This window comes from Notolepis coatsorum (genome assembly GCF_963971535.1).
Source record: "Notolepis coatsorum genome assembly, chromosome: 16".
NCBI classification, from domain to species: Eukaryota; Metazoa; Chordata; class Actinopteri; order Aulopiformes; family Paralepididae; genus Notolepis; species Notolepis coatsorum.
In genome coordinates this window covers 34,998,013-35,021,539 of record NC_140180.1, presented here as the reverse complement: position 1 = coordinate 35,021,539, position 23,527 = coordinate 34,998,013, and positions in this window count along the sequence as shown.

Sequence of the window (23,527 nt, the reverse complement as noted above, 5' to 3'; positions counted from 1 at the left end):
AGATAATAATTAATTTAGGACCTGCTCCGATGTCATCAATTGGCACACATGCGATGCATGCATGCAATTCGTATCTGCGATTAACCCATCCCGTCGTCCTTCCCCCCCAAGGGCAGCCGGGAGCAGACAGGCGTCAACGTGAGCCGCGCCAGGGGACCAATCCAAGTGCTCCTGTCCGTCTTCGTCAAGGACGCCACAGCGTTAGTGATCTTGTTGTTGTGCATGTTTTTCCATTGGGTTTATCTTATCGGGGGGGAAACCCTTGCGAGCACGGGGAGAACATGCAAACTCCACACAGAAAGGCCTGGGAGATACCCCACCTGGGTAACTGGCATCATGGAAACCTGGTCCCCAAGCGGGAATCGAACCCTGGACCTTCTTGCTGTGAGGCGACAGTGTTAACCACTACACCACCGTGCCGCTTAGATCCTACCTGAGTGTGAGGTAGCTCGATAACTACACATCACACGCCGTCCCTCTGTCTGCTGTCAACAAGACGAGGAGACCCCAGTACAGACTCGACGCGGAGATGCATCGAAATGCATCCAGCTGCAGAGTCGCAGAACCCACCGAGTCGCCGTTGGAACATGCCAAAGATTCCAGGGGTTGGCAAATCTCCGGCGAATACTCAACATTGCAATTTCTCTAAACTTTTCATTACACTAGTTCACAGGGTGCAAGCATCCGCCATGATTGAAACGAAATAGAGGAAGGGCGAGTGGTGACCACGCCTAGTGCTTTATAGTACGTCACTAGGGCGTAAGTCAAAAAACAGGACTACTCTCAATAAAGAGGTATAGTATAAAAGTAAATAAGCCACAAGGATACCTCCTAATAAAGGAGTTTATATTTGAAAAAGTAAAACAATAAACCTCCACTAAGGGAGTTTATGTGTAGAATCACGTGAGTAGCCTAAAATAAGAATGACTACCATAAAGCTCAATTCTGAATCAGAGATCAGACTACACTTCAATATAATTAGCGTGACCAAAAGGACAACCAACACTAGGAAATGAAAAAGCAGTTGACACTGCGATCTCCAAACTTAAATAGACTCCACATGGCCATAGGCACAGCTGGACTGCATCAGGTGCAATCAAGCCCACACACCTGCCGACCCATGAGGCAATTAACCACAGGGAACACGGATTGACAGCTATCCCTCACAGAGATGTGAAATAAAGCAAAAATAGACAGCTGTCCCTCACAGAAAGGTGAAATAAGGCAAAAACCATGACAGATATATGGGTTAATTAGTATAACACCATATTCTAGCTGCGTTTTGAGAGAGAAATGTGTTTGCATAGACGAGGCCTGCAATGGGTTTGCAAGGTATTTACTGTACATTATTTTTGGATGATCAAAACCAAATAATTTTTAAACACTGTTGATTGTGGGCTTTGCCGTTGTGAAATACAAAATTTTCTGGCAGTTGATGGTTTTAAACATCAAATTTACAGCTCAATAGGCTGAAAGATTTCCCATTGGACCGAAAACCCATTGGTTATCACAAAAACAAAACCCAAAGTGTAGTAGTAGTTCCAAAGTGCCATTGCCACAAATACTTATTAAAAAGGAAGCCCATTAGTCCAAGGATCCATTGACCCGAAAATACACACTCTCTGTGGGGTTTATTTTGACATGCAAACCTTGTAACTTGTTTCATCGAAAGCCAAGGTATGGCACACATAACAACTGTTTGTCTTTTATCATAATAACTGAACTGTGTAGCATTAACCTGTTAAGCCTTAAGGTCCCCCTATAGGGGGACCCTGCTTTTCTTTATCATAAACTACATCCGGCTTCAACATGGACGGTCGCATTTTACGTAGCTCCCGTAACCAACGCAACAGAGCAACAACAAAAAAGTACTTTGCGCATTTTCTACTTTCCCTCCTGTGGATTATGGATTTGTACCTGAATTCACAACTCAAGCAGCAACTCCAGACAGAAGTGGAGGGTAGCGAAAACGTAAAACAGCAGTCCCATTGCGACTTCTATTTGTTAACGGGCTCGGAGAGGAAACATCCAGCCTTCGGAGCCACGACCATCCACACAGTACTTACTGCAAATCCGGAACAAAAGAAATTACCCCCGGCAGGCAAGTGTAATAAGAGATCAATGTTTTTATTATACCTGCTCATGTCGGGTGACATACATCAGAACCCTGGTCCCGTAATGACACGGAACCAGAGACTACAGTCAAATCTGCTGACCCAAGAAGCAGCAGCCAGCACAATAGATCAACGGCTACCCACACAGACTGCGGCTAACGACATGATCAACGGCAACATTCCTCCTCTGCCACCTCTGCAAAAGAACCCACGAGAGGCCACAGCGAGAGGGAAGGAACCGGGGTTCACAACCGAGGCGCCCAGCACGTCGCGGGGACAAAACAGCGAGGCATCGCTCCTCACACCGGCGCCGGAGATCAACAGCATCCACGCAATTGACGCTTCAGCCAGCAGTTGCACCAGCCGACCAGCAAGCGGCGACATACCCTCACAGAAGCCCCAGCGGACTCGGCGAGTGGCTAAAGGGAGAGCGGCGCGGGACATCAAGGTCACCAAGGACCCGACGGTTAGCTTGGCTGGCCCCGCCAAGGCCGCCATGCCAGCTAGTCTACCCGGGCCGAGGCCAGGACAAAAGGCACCCCCCCTCCCCCACAATGGAGTACAATCAGACATATCTGTAATCAACCAGCCCCCCCCCCCACATCGCGGGCTTTCACACAAAGGAATACAGACTCCAGCAAAGGACAAAGCATCACCCCCTCCCCCCCTCCCCACCCACGGCACAAACAGCAACAACGCCCCCCCTCCCCCCACCACAGGACAGGACACAATTGAACAGAGTTACCTCAACTGTGACGACGTCAATCTTATTACAAGCAAAAATGGACTTCACATATTTCATCTTAATACAAATAGCCTGAGACCTAAACTGGCTGAAATCAAACAGTTGTTTTTAAACGGTAAGGCTAACATATTGTGTTTCACAGAAACAAAATTAGACTCATCTGTACAGGATCCAGAGATTGAAATTGAAAACTACTCAATAGTCAGGAGGGATAGGAACCAGTATGGAGGTGGCGTCTGTGTGTATATACACAAGGATACCAAATACATCAACCGTACTGACCTTAACCATGATGAAATTGAAACTGTTTGGTTTGAAATCTTATTAGACAGGGCGAAACCAGTACTAGTAGGCACAATCTATAGACCGCCAGAACAGAGTGGCTTTTATGACACACTTGATGGGTGTTTAGCTGGTGTGGAGGGGGTAGAAAAAATTCTTATTGGGGACTGGAACACGGATATGCTGCGTAAATCAGCACCCGTCTTCAAGGCCTTCAGTAGATTTTCTGATCTGCACGGTTTCAGCCAGCTAATCACCCAACCCACAAGGGTATGTGATTCGACACAAACCACATTGACCTCATTTTGACCTCTGACAAGTCAATGATCTCCAGTAAAGGGGTGATAGCATGCGGGTTAAGTGATCATTATATGATTTTCTGTACCCGCAAAAAGCTAAAACAGAAGGCCGGCTGTCACAAAACAGTCACATCTAGAGACCTCAAAACTTACTCTAGAGAGGCCTTTAACCTAGAACTGGGGAGCTTGGACTGGTCAGATGAACTCAGTGGTACACAGGTTGAAGAAACATGGCTTGGATTCAAAACCAAATTCACAGCAATACTCAACAACATGGCACCCATAAGAACCACCAGGGTTAAAAATCGCGCTGAGGCATGGATGCACACTGAAATACTGGCCGCTATGAAAACCAGAGACAAAAAATGCTCTGAACTTCATAAAAGTCAGACAAAGCTTTCCAAAAGCTCAAACAGTGAACTCCAAGCCCACGTGGTTGAACTAAAAATCCAAAGAAACAGACTAAGAAATGACGTAAACACCATGATCAGAACCGCAAAAAGAAATTTCATCAACGACAAAACTGAGGAAAACAAAAACAAACCCCGTGAACTTTGGAAATTACTCAATAATCAACTAGGCTGCAGTAAAAAACTTAAAACCAGATTCTCAAACATAAACATAAAGACGGACAACACGCTCATCACAGACAAGCTGGATGTAGCCAATTACTTAAACATCTTCTTCACAAACATAGCCACAACACTGGTAAACAAACTACCCTCCCACTCAGGGCATTATGGGGTAGAACACATAGTAGCATACTACAAAAACCTAGGGGTCCACAAAGACGACTTCAAACTCGAAATGGTAACAACCGATGAGGTACTCAAAAAATTGAGCGCCCTCCAACCTAACAAGGCCACTGGCCATGACAACATCCCCTCCAAATTCCTCAGAGACGCAGCAGCCGCCATCACCCCAGTCATCACACACATAATAAACCTCTCTATAAGACAGGGGCACGTCCCCAAGGACTTCAAAATTGCGAGAGTGACCCCTCTACACAAAAAGGGCAGCAAATTAGACCCAGGCAACTACCGCCCTGTTTCTATTCTTACCTCCATCTCGAAAGTCATGGAGAAAATAGTCTACGAACAGGTCGAAAAGTACCTGGCGGAAAAAAACCTAATCTACGAATTCCAATCTGGCTTCAGAACGTCCCACTCCACTGACACATGCCTCCTCTATTTGAACGACCACATCAAACAAGAGGTGGACGCTGGCAAATACTGCGGCATGGTCATGCTGGACCTACAAAAGGCCTTCGACACTGTCAATCACTCCATTCTAATGGACAAGCTTAAAGCAATTGGTTTTGATAGCCTATCAGTGAGCTGGATGCAATCCTACCTGGAGGGGAGAGAACAGATGGTAGAGGTAAACGGTACTCTATCCCCCCCCCTCACAGTGAGCTGTGGTGTTCCACAAGGAAGCATACTAGGACCGCTACTCTTCCTAATTTATGCAAATGACATGTCGTCAGCCTGTGACTGCAACTTGTTCCTGTTTGCGGACGACTCAGCCCTGCTGGTCTCTGACAAGAACAAATTGCAGGTTGAAAAAACCCTCAGCACGGAACTAGGCAAAATCTGCATATGGCTCGCTGATAACAAACTATCATTACACATGGGCAAAACAGAGTCCATTCTCTTCGGTTCAAATAACAAACTCAGCAAGACCGACGGATTCTCAGTTACAGTGGGTGACAATATTGTCACAAGGAAAGACGAAATTACCTACCTGGGTTCCATCCTAGAGGCAAATCTTTCCTGTGACAAAATGGCATCCAATGTAATAAAAAAAGTCAACCAACGAACTAGATTCTTGTACCGGATCTCCTCTCTGGTAAACAAGAATACCCTGAAGACTCTGGCAAGAGCACTCATTCAAGGGTACTATGACTATGCGTGCACCTCATGGTACCAAAGCACCTCAAAGGCGCTTAAAACAAAATTACAAACATCACAAAACAAACTGGTCAGACTACTACTTGACCTGAACCCCAGAACCCACCTCACCCCTGCCCACTTTGCCAACCTAGGATGGCTTAGAGTAGACGACAGAGTACAGCAACTTGCAATGGGCCTGGTCTACAAGATACACTATACGACCGGGGTGCCCAAGTACATGTCAAAATACTTCCCAAAGGTCAGTGAATACCACAACCACTACACCAGAGGAAGCTCAACAAATCATGTTAAACCCAGATTCGGCTCAAACAAGGGACTAAACACGTTTCGCAATTATGCCACAACAATGTGGAACGCCCTACCCAAAGCTGTAAAGGAATGTGAATCCCTGCCCACATTCAAAACCGCCCTTAAAGAGCACCTACGGGTGGCTGCAATTCGAAACTGGCCACCATAAATGCCCAAAACCCCCACCACCTCCTAATAGACAGTCTCCTCCCCACCGCATGTATATATTCCCTCCCCGCCGTATGTATATTTCCCTCCCACCCACCCACCCCCTCCTAATGTACAGTCCCCTCCCCATCATATGTATATACTCTGTCAGGATCTAAGGGTAACAGTACTGTATATTTGAATACCGCCTATGTCACAAATGTATCAGTACTAAATACCTATATGTCCCTATGCCATAAATGTCATGTATGTTGTGTATGTCATAAATGTCTATATGAATTGAAAATGGGGGACCCTGATGGAAACAAGACAAACGTCTTTCTCAGGTCTGCATCCCCTTAACAATTGTATGTATTGAGCCGTACTGTATTGTACCCATTCTGCAATCTGTTAAATAAAGTTTTCATTCATTCATTCATAAATCTATCAATAGAGACCGTATTAGATCCCCAATTATCATATCATGGGATATCATTGGAAAGCCACACTCATTGGCTACAACCCTGTGCAAAGACCTTCGAGATCGCCAAATGATTGACGGAGCTAGAGCCCCGGGAGTCGGGGGTGGTAATATGTACTTTTGCGTACTTTGGGGCACGCCTCACATCACATATCGGCATGTAACTCGATAACCGCTGAACGGATTTTGTCACCTGAAAGGGCAATCGACAGGCAACAAATAGGGCTTTAATTCTATCCATATATTGTATTAAAGGAAATACACACCCGAGCCACTAGAGGTCGGCAAAGAATCGTCCACATGTGGGCCCTTGGATGTTAACCCTTTCTCTGCCACGCTTATGTACATCCTTATACCATCCTCTGTCAGCTCTATTTGTCTATGGAGAAGTTCCCCTTCTTTGCAGGGCTATAACTTTTTAAATTGTATTGCTAAATTGACATTACTATGGCCCATTCAACGTCAATTATCTATCATTTAGGATGTAGCAAAGTTCTACTTTTTCATTCACATATTCATACTAAAATACGGTCTAAAATATAAATATGTTTTTATGCCACAAAATGTGAAGAGTTCGCAGTTTTCTTTAATGAAAAAATATCATTGATTAGAGCAAGCATTACCGCTGATATAGATCTGGCTATGAGTGAAACCCCACCTGAGATAACTATGGGGGAATTCACATGTATTACATTACCTGACCTCTGTAAGATTGTCTCTGAGTGTAATTCCGCCACCTCCTGCCTCGATCCTATACCAACAGCATTTCTCAAGCGGGTGTTTGATAGTGTCTCAAATCATGTCCTTGAAATCATAAATATGTCTCTTCAAACAGGCACTTTTCCAGATGCATTTAAAACGGCTGTAGTAAAACCACTACTAAAGAAAACAAACTTAGATGTAAACGAACTAAAAAGCTATAGGCCAATATCGAACCTTCCATTTATCAGCAAGATATTAGAAAAGATAGTCTCAGTACAAATAAACTCCTTTCTCAAAGATAATAACATCATGGAGGAACTACAATCAGGTTTCAGAACAAATCACAGCACTGAAACTGCCCTTACCAAAATAGTTAGCGACCTCAGGCTAAACTCCGATGCTGGCAAAGTCGCAATTCTTGTCCTATTGGACCTTAGTGCAGCGTTCGATACGATTGACCATAATATCTTGATCAGTCGTCTAGAAAGACTGGTTGGCTTTTCCGATCATGTACTAAATTGGCTCATAACATACATTAAGGGGAGAAGGTTCTATGTTAAGCTTGGAGACAATGTATCCGAGGAACATGACAGCAATTTTGGAGTCGCACAAGGAAGCTGCCTTGGTCCATTACTCTTCTCACTATATATGCTGCCCCTCGGGGACATCATTCGAGACCACAATGTATGCTTCCATAGTTATGCTGATGATACACAACTATATATCTCCGCAGAACCAAATAACACTACAGCCATACAGTCCATTACAAATTGTCTGTTAGCAATAAACAAGTGGATGAACAATAACTTCCTAAAATTAAACGAAAGCAAGACCGAAATCCTATTGATCGGCCCAAAAGCGAAAAGGGAAGTGCTCTGTAAAAACCTGGGGAGTCTGTCATCCTATGTAAAGACTGAGGTTACAAGCCTAGGTGTCATCTTGGACTCAGACCTGACCTTTAAGTCTCATATAAATAAGGCCATGAAAACGTCATTCTTCCACCTAAGAAACATAGCGAAAGTAAGACCTTTCGTAAATAAAAAGGATGCAGAGAAACTTATTCATGCTTTTGTATCAAGTCGGCTTGACTATTGTAATGCACTGTTCACTGGTCTTCCCAAAGCAACCATTGGGAAGCTTCAGCTTATCCAAAACTCTGCAGCTCGATTACTAACTCATACAAGGAGAAGAGAACATATCACTCCAGTCCTGGCCACTCTGCACTGGCTTCCAATAACTCATAGAATTGATTTTAAGGTCCTTTTCCTAACATATAAAGCTCTTAATGAGCAAGGCCCAAAATACATAGCAAATTCCCTAGTTAGTTATCTGCCCTCAAGAACGCTACGGTCATCCACTACAGGTTTACTAGACATGCCCAGAAACCAAAAAAGGATAGGAAGTATGGCTTTTGCCAACTATGCCCCAAAACTATGGAACACACTACCAACACACATCAGAAACGCCAGCTCTATACACATTTTTAAAGGAAAATTAAAAACGTACCTATACAGTCTAGCTTACAAATAGTTATGGCTTGGAAAAACCTGATGGATCCATGAGGCTAGGATAAGCCTTGTGGACCCAACTTTTTAGATGAAGGAACGGGTACATAGGAGACACGCCTCCAGTTTTTCAAAAGTCTTTGACACGCCTCAGCTTCTGAGCTGAATGCGTGTTTTTGCGGACCTCCCAAACTTTCAAACTTTTTAGATGAAGGAATGGGTACAATAGGAGACACGCCTCCAGTTTTTCAAAAGTTTTTGACACGCCTCAGCTTCTGAGCTGAAGGCGTGTTTTTGCGGACCTCCCAAACTTTCAAACTTTTTAGATGAAGGAATGGGTACAATAGGAGACACGCCTCCAGTTTTTCAAAAGTTTTTGACACGCCTCAGCTTCTGAGCTGAAGGCGTGTTTTTGCGGACCTCCCAAACTTTCAAACTTTAGACTGTTTTCTTTATACGTTTTTCTTTTTCTTTCTTTCTACCACAATACACGGCCACTGATGGATCCATGGGACTTGGTAAAGCACTATGGACCCAACTATGACCACTGATAAAAACGTAACTACACTAGCGTTATAAGAGCTAAACATTGCTACCTACAATACAAGTGCATTGGTTTAGTGCACTTCCGGTTGCCACTGAGCGGAAATGTTTGTGCGGACCTGTTCTCCCAAACTGGTAAGCAAATGACTGTTTTTACGTTATTTTCATTTTTACGTTACTATTATTATTATTATTATTATTTTTTAAACATTGATCTTAACTGATCACTATGACTTTATTGCTTTTATCGTTATATACGCCTATAATTGTGTACAGCACTTTGAGCTACATGACATGTATGAAAGGTGCTTTATAAATACTTACTTACTTACTTACTTACTTTATCGTTTTCTGCAGCATTCTGCAGAACGTGATTTATAGCCCTAAATACATATATTAGATCATCAAATGTAGTTTGATACCGATTGACGTCATAATAAAACTTTCAATTGCACAAGGTCCTAAAAGTCTTGCCTCATCATCTGCTGGTGTCCGGAGGGGGGGGGGGGGGGGGTTTATATGTCCGTGGCCAACGTTAAATGAATCATGTAGTATGGGTGATATATTTATCATAGCAGTTTGTATCGAAAATGGTAAACAAACAGGCTGAAACTCACCCCAGTCTCCTCGTAGCGTTGGGTGATGAGCGTGGAGCAAAAAGATTGCTATTATGGGATGTTGATATATGCGATCCATTTCCAGGTTGTATAATAGTATATACGTCCAAATCATGTTGTTTATCGAGTTATTGGCAACGGATCGCTATCCATTGTGTCGACCGAATATGGATGAGCACCACTTCATGCCGCTCATTTCCTGTTTGGGCGATCCGCCGATCGGCCACCAGATGGTGCTCTTGAACTGTTGGAGAGTTGAGAGGAGATCAACAGGGGATCTCAAGACTCTGTGGGTAAAATATGATTGCTGTCACAGATTTTTGAAATATGGAAACTCGTCCATGGCGAATAAAGGGTTAAGCGGTCAATGTTTTTAAATATTTTTTTGTAGCCAAGAGTAAAGACCATAACCCTATCTAAAACAGTAGTCAAATTGTATATTTTCATTTTTACCGATGTTTTATATGTTTTATCGGAAATACAAATTTATCGGAAAATGCTAATTATCGTAAAAACCGCAAGAAATTACTAAATCCAGATTCAACCTGCCATTGGAAAGAGGAGCATTTTCCCTATCCATAGATGTATGATATGGCCATAATAAGGTCAAGGTCAAGTTCAAGGTCAAATATGAATTTATAATTAAAGTCGATTATCATTAATTACTGTATCTACAAATCCTTCTGTTTAATCATCTTCCCGCAGTTCATTTGCTTCGATTTTTTGTACACATGATCTTAATAAGGTGGTGAATGAGCTCAGTGAGCATTTTCTCGTGCCCCGTATACATTTTTGATCAGTATCATCAAAATCATAAATCATAATTAATCATAATTAATTTATTCATTACAATTTACTCAGCCTACTAACAGACACAATATTTCTGACACTGGAAATACACACCCCCAGGTCCCTAGATGTTCCTAGATACCAAGAACATGCAAATTGACCTTGCAGAAGTGGAGCAATCTTCCATTTACGTAGGCATGTACCTTTAGGGCGAAAACGGTCTACAGATTAACAGGTTGTTTGTGTTTTATCATAATAACTGAACTGAGCAGCATTAACTTAACAACTGTTTGTGTTTTATCATAACAACTGAACTGTGCAGCATTAACACATTAATTGCCAATAACGAGTATACTCGTTATTGGCCGCCAGGCGTTGAGTGCCAACAACGAGTAAACTCGTTGTTATGATCGTTATTTCTTTTATTCGCTATTGGCATTCATAATTCATCCATGAAGCCTCCGGGAGCCAGCTGGACCCTGTCTGATATTGCAATGCCTCAATACCGCCGCCTGGTGGATTTTGGGCGAGTTACACTCCACTCTAAATAATATAGCGTGTATAGGGACGAAACGCCAATCGGTAATGTATAATACGCGTCGGGGCCTATAACACGCGTTCTAGGAATTACTACTATACAGTCTAAAACATACTTAAATTCTCGACGGTACTAACACGACAATGTATAAATGGAAAATTATAACGTTCCCACATCCGGAACGATAGATACCCGATGTTGAACGGGCCATAGTAATGTCGATATAGCTATAATATTTAAAAAGTTATAGCCCTGCAAAGAAGGTGACCCACTCCATAGGGTTACAGCACTAGCAGAGAGTGGTAAAGATGGGCATACTGCATGGTACCCAATGTGTTTGTGTTTTATCATAATAACTGAACTGAGCAGCACACAACTGTATGTGTTTTATCATAATAACTGAACTGTGCAGCATTAACAACTGTTTGTGTTTTATCATAATAACGATAGGTTATGACTATAACCAAGTTCTGTTAATAGTGGTGACGCTCGGCGTCACTCATGCACTATCCTCGCATGTGCACGCGCACTGAATAAAGACCACAATGTACCTTTATATCCCAATATTTGTCTGACCACACCCCTATCAGCTTCCCATATAAGCAGGGGTGGGGCCACCCCCTCGCCTCCTTCCCAAGCTTTCACCACAAGGCGAGATCAAGGGCTGCAGCGGCGTCGGACGCCGAGCGTCACCACTATTAACAGAACTTGGTTATAGTCATAACCTATCGTTCTGTATTCATAGTGGCTCCGCTCTGCATCACTCATGCACAAGGGAGGCCGAGCGAGAGCCATAGGCCGACAAATACACCCCGCTGAGGCCCCCCACACAACCATCAGAACAGGGAGGGCCGAGCCCCCCGGACCCCCCCTAATGGAGGGCACCCCCCCTATTGGAGGTCCCCGGGAGGGCGACGGACCCGACCGTGCGAAGAGGCACTCAAGCAACTCAACGCACAGGGTGAGCAGACCGTGGCCTGACCCCACGACTACACACACGCACAACCCGCATGCCACCCGGGAACAAACGGAGGGAACAACCTCGTTACTGCCCCCAGAATCACTGGGTCAAGGGCAAACCCAACCCCGTGGCAAGGCCGTAGCAGCGGAGCGCGAAGGAAGACCCAGACCCACCGAAGGGACTGGATCCCCTGGAAAACGGGGGCCCGGAGAGGTCAATGATGCCAGGCATCAATACCCCACCAGGCGGTCACTTAGTGACACCGCCCCCCACATCGCCAGCGTATTCGGATAAGGCCCCTCTTCTCCAAGAGCGGGCCCTTTCCCCCCAATAGCACACCGCCTGGCACACTGACCCTGCAGAACAGGCAGTCAGCATGGCCGTAAGCACACAAAAAGGTTAACCAACGGAAGCAGGCAGCGCACCGGGGAAAACCAGGCAACAGGCTGTAACCTGAGCCTGGAGCACTGCGGACGAGACAGGCGCCAAAGGAGTCAGCTGAAAACAGCCGCCCCGGCGGAAGGGGCGTATGCTGGCGTTGTTGCATGACCAAGCCTCCATTTAAAAAAAACCCACGTGCAGGGGCACCCTCAACCGGTTAACCCGGGAGTTGACACTGCTCCAACACACCAGGGAATCAACCACCTTGGTGTTACCCAATGCGGTGGTTGTTCCTATAACCCCTCACGAAAAAACTCCAAAACACACCTGCGGGTATACACCGGCTATACCGCAGTACAAGTGTTTCAGTTTTCAAAAAAGGGTTAACCCAGGCCTACGGGTCGACGAAACATTACTTCGGACCGGGCCCGGCGATACGGGAAGCACAGGGTCACCAGAAGAGGTCAAAGACCACCCCAACAGGCCCCTCTTCGCCATGCATGAGAGAGGAGCGAAAATAATGGAGAACCAGCCCCAAGCACACCGTACTTGGTATTCCCAGGCGGTCTCCCAACCAAGTACTAACCAGGACCAACCTGCGTAGCGGCCGAGATCCGACGAGATCGAGCATGTACAGGTTGGCATGGCCGTAAGCCATTACGACAGTGCAGAGTACAAAATGTACCCAACCAGGGTCTCCATAGCGCTTAACCCTGTGACACCCGGACCGACCTGGCATTTTCCCCCTGAAAAAGCCCAAGTCCCTCAGGGTACCAGAACAGCAGATCTGCAACCCCGGCGGACAACGGGTTTAACTGATCCGGACCAGCGTGACCAGAACCAGTCCCGTGCCCTAACCACGGCGACATGCCTACTCCAGGAGAAGGGGCAGATATGCGTGTTGATCTTAAACATGAAAAGAAGGCGCCACCCAGACGTTCGGTGTGAACCGCGCCCGGTGGCCCACCCCCAGGGCGTGAGACCCCTCTACATATGTTCAGATCCATTCCGTCATCATCCCCCAGATATGAACGAGAATCCGTCGACAACCAAAACAGGTCGTCAGAAGAGGAAAAACCTCCATCCCAGTTGCTTTATAAAAACGCCGTTTTAACCTCAAGCAACCAAGCCGTGCCAGTCAGTCGCCTGATTACAGAACACCCCGAGCTAGCACTATACGTGCGTCGGGACACAACCACATCAATGAACAGGCTATTTAGACCTGTCATTGAATCCCCAAGGCGCCCAGGGGAACGACAAGAGGGGTGTGATGCTTCCTAACTCCAACTCTTCTTAATAGAAAAGAAGGAAGCACCAACAGTATGTATCCCAGTCTACACAGCCGGGGGTAAAATCTTTTCACATTTTTACATCCCACCACCCTCCCATAGGGAGGAGACGGAAATCCCCAGAGAGACTTCCCACGCGAGCTGTACAGATTGAAAAGAATATATTGCACCTTGAGCCATGTAAAAGTTTGGTTTTAGGGCTCTCCGGGGAGGAGGCACTGAACCCATACACACTCAATAATCGAATTGAATCGAATACACACACAATAGAGTAGGACTCCTTCTTGAGGTTCCACTCACCTTGACAATCTGAGGAGGAGGCTCTGTACTCTGAGGAGGCTCCCTCACATGGAAAGAGAGTCCCATCTCACAGAAGGCCCGAATAGGAGCTTCGTGAGGAGGAGCCCTGACCACCCCCCGAAACAGATCCATCATATGGACCTGAACAGCACATGGAAGTCCTACCAACAGAGACGCGCACAGTGACGTACTCTATGGCGGGTGAATTTATGCGGTGCACACGCCCAATATTCCAGGGCGTGGGACCAGGAAACTCCCCCCCCCCCCTCACCCTGTAACGTGCCGAACCGCAACGTGACAGGAACCTTGAAGGACAGGTGGGTTTAACCCTGACCAACAGAAAAAAGGGGGAGAAAAGGTTACCAGTTCAACCCTTTACGACCCCACACCCATGATACGATGTAATGACAAAAAAGAGTATGACGCAGTCATAGTCAGCTCCATGAAGCGTCTAACAGCTTCACACAGCGCATGTGCCAACCTGCTATCTGATTTTTACTAAGGAAAAAACACAGAATAGAGAGGGCCCTCTCAAGAGCCCCGGTACCAGACTTACACATGTGCTTCTGTGGCCAGCCCAACCCAGTTGTAGGTCACACGACACACAACCCATTATCACCTACAAAAAATGGCAAAAACACTCTACAGAGGAACGCCGTTTTTCATAATGAGAGAATACACAATTCTCGATTAGTATCGGCCACAGGCCTTGCTAAGCACACACGAAAAAGTGACCAAACAATCTTTTCTTTAGGAAAATAAAGTTTCTCAAGCGGTTAGCACAACCCCAACAACTAAGCCAAGGGTTACATCGTATCCCTACCACACAGTGACACAATATAGTGTAACAACATGTCTGAGAGGAGGATGAAGAAGTCCCCAGGGAACCGGGGGGAAACACAACCCTCCTACTTTACCCTTAATACGGCCAGTTAAACAGGTAAACCTGTTAATATGTGAACACACATTTCATTGTCATTACAGGCTGAGAAAAGAATCATTCTTTACTCATATGTCACTAAGCATAGCTTTATAGGTTAGTTTAACCCCCTTAGTTGTGAGTACACGATACATGAACACACAATGTGTCTCAACACAACAAACCAGATCATTTCACATCTGTAACAATAACCCGATTTGCATGGAGACCAGTGACAAGACAATTCACACATAACTCGTGTCGTATCCTAAATGTAGTGCAGCAAAACTCGTTTTGGAAAACATCGTTATTTACAAAACATTTAGAAGGGAAAGCAAGAAGAAGTGTTCAAGGTCTGGTCAGGACCTTGCCTACCGGGAGCACAGATCAAGCAAATTGCAGTCTCTAACATGGCACCGAAGTAAACACAGCCTCCTGTGTTTGACGACACGGGCAGCTCGCTGCTCCAACCCGCAGCTACAGTGCTCCTTGTTGACGCAGTCCTCGCCGGCCTGGCTCAGGGCAGGTTCGACGAACATCCTCTGTCAAAGATGACGTCGTAGTCAAGAGTGTTAAAAACATGTGTGGTAAATATTGACCTTGAATTCCATAACTAATATGTGTGAATAAAATAAATGAATCCATAATGTAAAAACAGGGCTTAGCCAAAAGTGCAGTCCAAACAAACCCCCCCTTCTAGACTGGAGTGGAGAGAACGACAGTTGCCGGTCATAAAAGGCCACAGGGGAAGTCACACCCCACAGTAAACAGGCCCACTTTAAATAGCAGAGGAACAAGGGGTATTACACTCTTGTTATGGAAGCCTGGTATATCTATCACAGATAGACAGCGTGTCAGTCTGGTGAATAAAGGTTGTGGGGTTTCATAGGATGTCTTTTATCAGTCTGAGAAAGCACTGACTGTACTTGGATGATATTAGACATCTGTAGCCATATAGATTCATTTAGAGGAGATTTGGCCACACCAAGGAGGGGGGGGTCATCAAGAACCCCCTTCTGTCCCCAACAGGAAGACCGACGGGGGCCACTAGCAAAACCCCTCTGTACTCAGCAAAAGACCACACCAAGGAGGGGGGGCCATTAAGACCCCCCTTCTGTTCACTGAGGGAAGACGACACCAACCCACCCGGGGACAAGAACCAACCCCCCACAGAAGACGCCGATTGGACCAACTGTATTAGTAAAATGTGCTATTATTGGCCAGAAATTATAGTATAAAAGAGCGAACATATTGGTAGTCAGGAGCCCAGACCAAACCAACCCCAGGGGTCTGCGGCTCCACCCCTCCCCACCAGAGAGACTACTGCTTTTTGATGTAAGTAAGCCGGACGGAACCCGTATGTTTGGTTAGACTAGAATGTAACTTAGCTTAGAAACCAGGCTTACTTATATGCAAAAAAGGGCTTACAGTATTTTCAATGTATGTTCAAATTATGTTAACAAATTACTGTTTGGTGTACCTGTTAGGGTTTGAGATGCAAACCTTGTTGATTCCTGTACACAGCAGACATGTTAATGCTTATCTGATAATCATTGTATGTGAAAGGCAACCTTTTATTCACTCTTGGCCCTGGCTCAAATAAATCAGTTGAGTTGAACTACAGTTCTGGTTGTCTGGCGTACACGTTTATTCTTCATCTGCTTAAGTCAGATGAGGAGACCAACAATTCTATCACGTATGATCCTTTCTCCTCCTTCCAGATAGCAATCTCATTGTACTGTACAATAACCTTAGATTATTGTAGGATTCTGTAGAAATATACTACACATGTTATAGTCACAGCACGTTCAACAGTGTAGCATTAAGCTAACGGCCGCTCTCGGCCGATAGCAGCAAGCTAACGTTACCTAGCCTAGTGACACAACAGGCTTGGTAAACACAGCAAGCTAGCGCCGCAGCTAACAGCTGACTGGCTAACACAGTAGGCCACAACTAGCACGCAAGCTAAGCAGCTACCACCTGAACTCGTACACAACGATACAACAAGTCACACTCAGACAGGCCGCCGTTCTGAAACCCTCCTCACCTTTTAAGAGAAAAGAGAAACGAGATGTTAACACAGTTTTACAACGGTGATTTTACCAACATCCGGCGGAGCCAGCACAATTCCCATCTGGGCTGTAGCTGACTTGAACATGGATTTTCCGATAACGAACAACCATGCTCACATTTCCTCGTTTAGGGTAAACTCTCATTTGCATATGAGAGACGGGGCCTATACGGTGACAGAGAAGTACCCACGCGTCCAGAGATCCTGGGATCACCAGTTCTACTGGCCGTGGCCCACTAGTTGCTATAATGGGCTTCAAACCAAGGTCCTCCGTCGTCGCCTAAAGGCTGAACAAAGGACCCTAATCTGGGGCCGGTTTTCGCAAACATTGTCAACTAGCCCCCATAACACTAACAGACAAGTGGAGCTCGCAAGCAAAACATTACTCACCAACCTGGAACCCACCACTTCTCACAACAGCGGTGCGTCCTACAGTCCAGCTGTGTCGCTGAAAGGTTTTACCGCAACCAGCCACAGTAAGGAAGACTGCAGTTGGGAGGCATGTAGCGGCGTGCTCCCAATACGAAAACCGGTGGAGGCTTTTAGAATGATCACCATCTTCCAGACACTCCAGTGACGAAGACAATATCGCCGTATTTTCTCGAAAATAGTGAGAGAGAAAATAAAGATATGATGTCAACGTATATCTTGTTTTCCAACCTCCTCCTACTAGCAACACGTCAAGTGGGGATCTCCGAAGGCTTGTGGTGAAAGCGAGAAGGAGGCGAGGGGGTGGCCCCACCCCTGCTTATGGGAAGCCGATAGGGGTGTGGTCAGACAAATATTGGGATATAAAGGTACATTGTGGTCTTTATTCAGTGCGCGTGCACATGCGAGGATAGTGCATGAGTGACGCCGAGCGGAGCCACTATGAATACAGAACTGAACTGAGCAGCACACAACTGTATGTGTTTTATCATAATAACTCAACTGAGCAGCATTAACAACTGCTTGTGTACCACTCTGGACACAGCGAAAGCACACACGCTCCTGTTGTCTTTGCACTGAGATCCCAGGCTTAACAGTTTCTCCTCTACTCTGTGAGTGAAAGATAGGGAACACTAGCAGTAGCATAATCAGATTTACTATCAGAGACTCGTTTGTGTGCATTCATGCATATTGATATCGATTTATTTTCTTCTTGCATGTTTATGTGAAGGTACTGTAGGACACATGCTGAATGCAAATGCAATAGTATTGTGAAAGGAGAATAATGAACGTAGTCGTCATATTAAATGTCATGATGCGTTTGCATTTCAGCTGCTGAATATTGCATTTGCCACAGTAGCCTACTTAGTAGGTTTGCAAACGTGTATTATCCATAGCCTGAAAGGTACGGAAATCCATCAGATGATCGTTAATAGCTGCTGCTGTTTTATCATAAAGCATTAACAACTGTTTGTGTTTTATCATAATAACTGAACTGTGCAGCATTAACAACTGTTTGTCTGTTATCATAATAACTGAACTGAGCATTAACAACTGTTTGTGTTTTATCATAATAACTGAACTGTGCAGCATTAACAACTGTTTGTGTTTCATCATAATAACTGAACTGTGCAGCATTAACAACTGTTTGTGTTTTATTATAATAACTGAACTGTGCAGCATTAACGTTAGGTTATGGCTATAACCAAGTTCTGTTAGTTAGGGGTGACGCTTGGCATCACACTGCACTCCCTCGCGTACGTGCACGCGCACTGAATAAAATTCCACAAAATATACCTTTAATACCAGTATTAGTCTGACCACACCCCTCATCAGCTTACCTTCATAAGCAGGTGTGTGGTCACCTGCTCTCCTCCTACCCAAGCTTTCACCACAAGGTGAGGTCAGGGGCTGCAGCGGCCGTCTGATGCCAAGCGTCACCCCTAACTAACAGAACTTGGTTATAGCCATAACCTAACGTTCTGTTCCGTTAGGGGCTCTGCTTGGCATCACACTGCACAAAGGGAGGCCAAGCGGAGCCGCTGGCTGACAAATACACCCCGCTGACAGCCCCCCACAACCATCAGAACAGGGACCCCCCCTAATGGAGGGCATCCCCCCTATTAGGGGCTTCACGGGAGGGCGACGGACCCGACCGTGCGAAGAGGCACTCAAGCAACTCAACGCACAGGGTGAGCAGACCGTGGCTTGACCCCACGACTACACCCACGCACAACCCGCATGCCACCCGGGAACGAACGTAGGAAACAACCTCGTTACTGCCCCCAGAATCACGGGATCAAGGGCAAACCCAACCCTGTGGCAAGGCCATAGCAGCGGAGCGCGAAGGAAGACCCAGACTCACCAAAAGGACTGGACTCCCTGGAATGGGGGCCCGGAGAAGTCCATGATGTCAGCATCAAGACCCCACCAGGTGGGCACCTAGTGACCCCGCCCCCCACATCGCCAGCGTATTCGGACAAAGGCCCCTCAGCCGAGCGGGCCCTGTCCTCCCCAACAGTACACCGCCTGGAACACAGGCCCTGCAACAGGCAGACAGCATGGTCGTAACACACAAGAGTTAACCAACGGAAGCAGGCAGTGCACCGGGAAAAAAGACCAGGCCACAGGCTGTCAACCCAAGCCTGGAGACTGCGGACGAGGCAGGCGCCAGAAAGGACAGCTGAAAACAGCCGCCCCGGCGGAAGGGGCGTATGCTGGCGTTGTCGCATAACCAAGCCTTTAAACAGCATGTCAGAAGTGGGATCCTTAGACCACTCGGCCCCTGACAGCTGCCCACAGAAAAGGCCAATACGATCGGCAGACGTCATGAACGTGCAGGGGCACCCTCAACCGGAGAACCGGGAGTTGACACTGCAGCAACACACCAGAGAACCAACCACCCAGGCATTACCCCATGCAATGGTTGGTCCCATAACCCCTCAGGAAAGAAACCCCAAAACACACCTGCGGCACCGCCGCAGCCCGCGCTCTGGTTTCCAACAGGGCTATCCCGGGCCTACGGGTCAACGAACATTACCCCGGACCGGGCCCGGTGATACGGGGGGCACAGGGTCCCCCGAGGAGGTTAAAACCACCCCAACAGGCCCCTCAGCGCCAAGCACAAGAGAAGAGCGTAAAAATGGAAGACCAGCCCCAGCACCCCGCACTCGGTATTCCCAGGAGGTCACCCAACCAAGTACCAACCAAGACCAACCCGCACAGCGGCCGAGATCCGACGAGATCGGGCGCGTACAGGTCGGCACGGCCGTAAGCCATTACGACAGTGCAGAATACAACGCACCTAACAAGGGTTCCATAACGCTCAACCCTGTGACACCCGGACCGACCTAGCATTTTTCCCCCTGAAAAAACCCCAAGTCCCTCAGGGTACCAGAACAGCAGATCTGCATCCCCAGCGGACAACGGGTGCAACTGATCTGGACCAGCGCGACCAGAACCAGTCCCGTGCCCTAATCACGCCGACCTGCCAACCCCAGGAGAAGGGGCAGATATGCGTGTTGATCCCAACATAAAAAGAAGGCGCCACCCAGACGTGTCGGTATGAACCGCGCCCGGTGGCCCACCCCTAGGGCGTGAGACCCTTCCCCATATGTCCAGACCCATTCCGTCATCATCCCCTGACATGAACGGGAACCCATCGACAACCACACAGGGTGTCGGAAGAGGAAAAAAAACCCATCCCAATTGCTCCATAAAAACGTTGTTTCACCCGAGCAATCAAGGCGCGCCAGTCAGCCAATGCCCCAAAAAGCACATCCTGAGCTAGCACTATGTGTGCGTTTGGACATACCCACATCAACAATAGGCCGTTTAGACCACCATATTGAATCCCCAAGACGCCCAGGGAAACGACAAGAGGGGCGAGATGCAATCAACTCCATGAATGAATGAATGAAAATGTTTACCCAACAGACTGCAGAAAGGGTACAACCCAGTACGGCAATACACACAATAGGTTAAGGGGAGGCAGACCTGAGAAAGACGTTAGTCTTGTTTCCATCAGGGACCCTCATTTCCAATCCATCAAAGACACATTCAACTCTTTATAAAAATAAAGAAAAGGCATCACCCGTATGACCCAACTGCACAGCTGGGAGTAAAAACCCTGTTTTTCACATGATTTCAATCCAGTAACTCTTTTTAATCAGAGTGTAAGACCAGACCCTCCCAGAAACACCTTCCCACATGAGACTATGGTCAAGAAAAAGATATGTAAACTGTGAGTCACGTGACCAATTGACACAAGCTTGACACACAAACCGGGCGCAGCAGAACTGTGAGCCCTACGCCCAACCTCGACATCTTTAAGACACCAGCTCATGGAAGGCGTCGCCATAGCAACAACGCTACAACGGGCGGGGAAAACCTACCGGATCCTGTCATGTAACAGGAGTCGGTAGAATACCCCTTCCCCCCCCCCCCCCCCCCCCCCCCCCCAGCCAAGCACTGGCTTGGCCCTGACTGGCTCAGCAGAAGAGATCAAAAATCCCCTAAACCAATCAAGTGGGAAAGGAGGGGTTTATTCGACACCCCCTCCCGAAAACACACCCATAATCCCTACACACAGAAAAACGACCGTAGCCATCTTGAAAAACCTCCGGTAGAAAGCAAAGCATAGCGAAGCTAATACAATGTCCGCTACCCACAAAATGTGTAAAAAGGTTTTACAACAAAACACAAGTCGCCTGTGCGTGAATCCTATACCCGTTGCCTATGTCGTACATAGGAAAAAACGCTGATCGAGAGTAAACGGCTAGGCCGTGAAATGTGTGCGTATGAGTATTACTGCAACTAAACAACACAGCATTGTGAAACACATATACTTAGTTAAAGCAATGGAATAACACCAGTTCTAACTGCATGTGGAGCATCAAGCTAAATAGAACCTATTACCGAGTGTACGTTGCAGACCTTGCTTAACCTCGTAACACAACACAACTCATCCCACAACGTAAAAAAGGGCAGATTCATATATACACAACCCCACCATGTGATTTGTTTGAAGAAATGATTTGTTTGTTCGGCCAAAACACAGTCCCCCTCCATCGGGGAACTTTTTTATTTAATAACTAAATAGTGTCAAGGCACAAAACCATAGAGGGGCCGGGGAGGGTGTAGGAGAGCGGACACAGAGGGGAAAAAGTCACTCTTAACGGCGTCTGCCACCTCGCGCCGCTCAAGTCTTGCCACCCCGGGGAGCCCCGGAGGGACGGTAGGTTACAGTCTGCTGGACACGATGTTCCCTACCGTCTCCTCCGGTCTGGGATGGGCCGGCGGTGGCCGAAGCGCCATGTCGTCCCCTGGCCCTCTTGGCAGGGCCAGCAGCGGCGGCGGAGGCAGTGGTAGCGGCGACGGAGACAGCTCGACGTCGCGGAAGCCTTCTGCCTCCACCGGCAAGGACAGGAGGCGGAAAATGGGGTTGGAGAATGGACCTCTCCTCTGCCATCTCTCTGCATGTTGAGGTCATCAACCGCAGGGCCTTCCCGAACAGGCCAGCGTCGGAGAGGGCGGCCGTCAGAAGAGGAGCTCTCTTCTTCTCTGGCACATGGGCCTGCTCCAGCCAAAGGTGACGCTGGCCCAGGGTGGCCAGGGCGCGCACTTTCCCCATGGCTATGGCCAGCACCTGGGAAAGGTGCAGGACAGCTCCCGCAGCCTGGGTGATCTGATCGCATTTCACCTCGGTCAGATCCGTGCCGCCCGTCATTATCCCCGATACAAATCTAGCCAGGTGGGCGATGTTAGACGCCGCAGCCAGCGATTGTGTACCAGCGATAAATGACTGGTCACCCCAATAAGCCAATCGCCTAGCCGATTTCCCCTGGAGGACCGGCTTGCATAGTGGTTCCCACACCATATCCGGACAGAGGAGCGCGGCCATCGGACTGTCAAGCCGAGGCACGCCCTCCCCCATACCTTTGACCAACCCCGCTACCCGCGTAACTGGTACGTAGGTAGGAGTTAGTCCCATGATGTTGGTCACCGCCTGACCCCGACGAACATAGGCCCCCATCGATGGGAAAAATGGGTAGACAACGTCCACCCCTCTCACTGGGGGACGCTGCCAGGGATGGCCTATGAGGTCATCAGGGACAGGTGCAGGCAATGGCAGCGGCAGCGGCACACCGTTTGCGGTGGCGGCTACCGCCATGAGCTCGGGAAACAAGGCCCGCAGTTCCCCCTGCGAACCTTCCTCCACCGACCCCGCATCCCTCACATACAGCAGGCTGCGACTGGTCAAGGAGCCACAATCCGATGTGGCCGACAGTAGGGCATCCTGCCGATGAGGCCAAGGTGGTTCCTCGACATCCTCGAACAGGGCGCCCCATGGAGCCATTTCCCCCCCCTCCGGGGTCTCCTGAGGAGGGATACTCTCCTCCACGGGGCCCTCATACAAAAATCCATCCGCCTCGTCCATGAAGTCCTCAGTCTCCATTGGAAATCCCGAGCCGGACGCATCTTCGCTGGTCTCCAGCAGCTCCCCAAACCCAGGCCGTTCGTGTCTGCACGCCACCATCTTGCGACGCAAGCGAGCAGACGCGAAAAGTTTGCGTCGCAAATCCTCTGGCTCCAGAACAACCCCCCGTTCACCAACGGGCGATTCCCCAGAACCAGAGGAACCAGAGTCGAGATCAGGCCATCGCCGGAGCGACGGCACCGAACCCTCAGCTCTTCGGTGAGGAAAACTATCCAC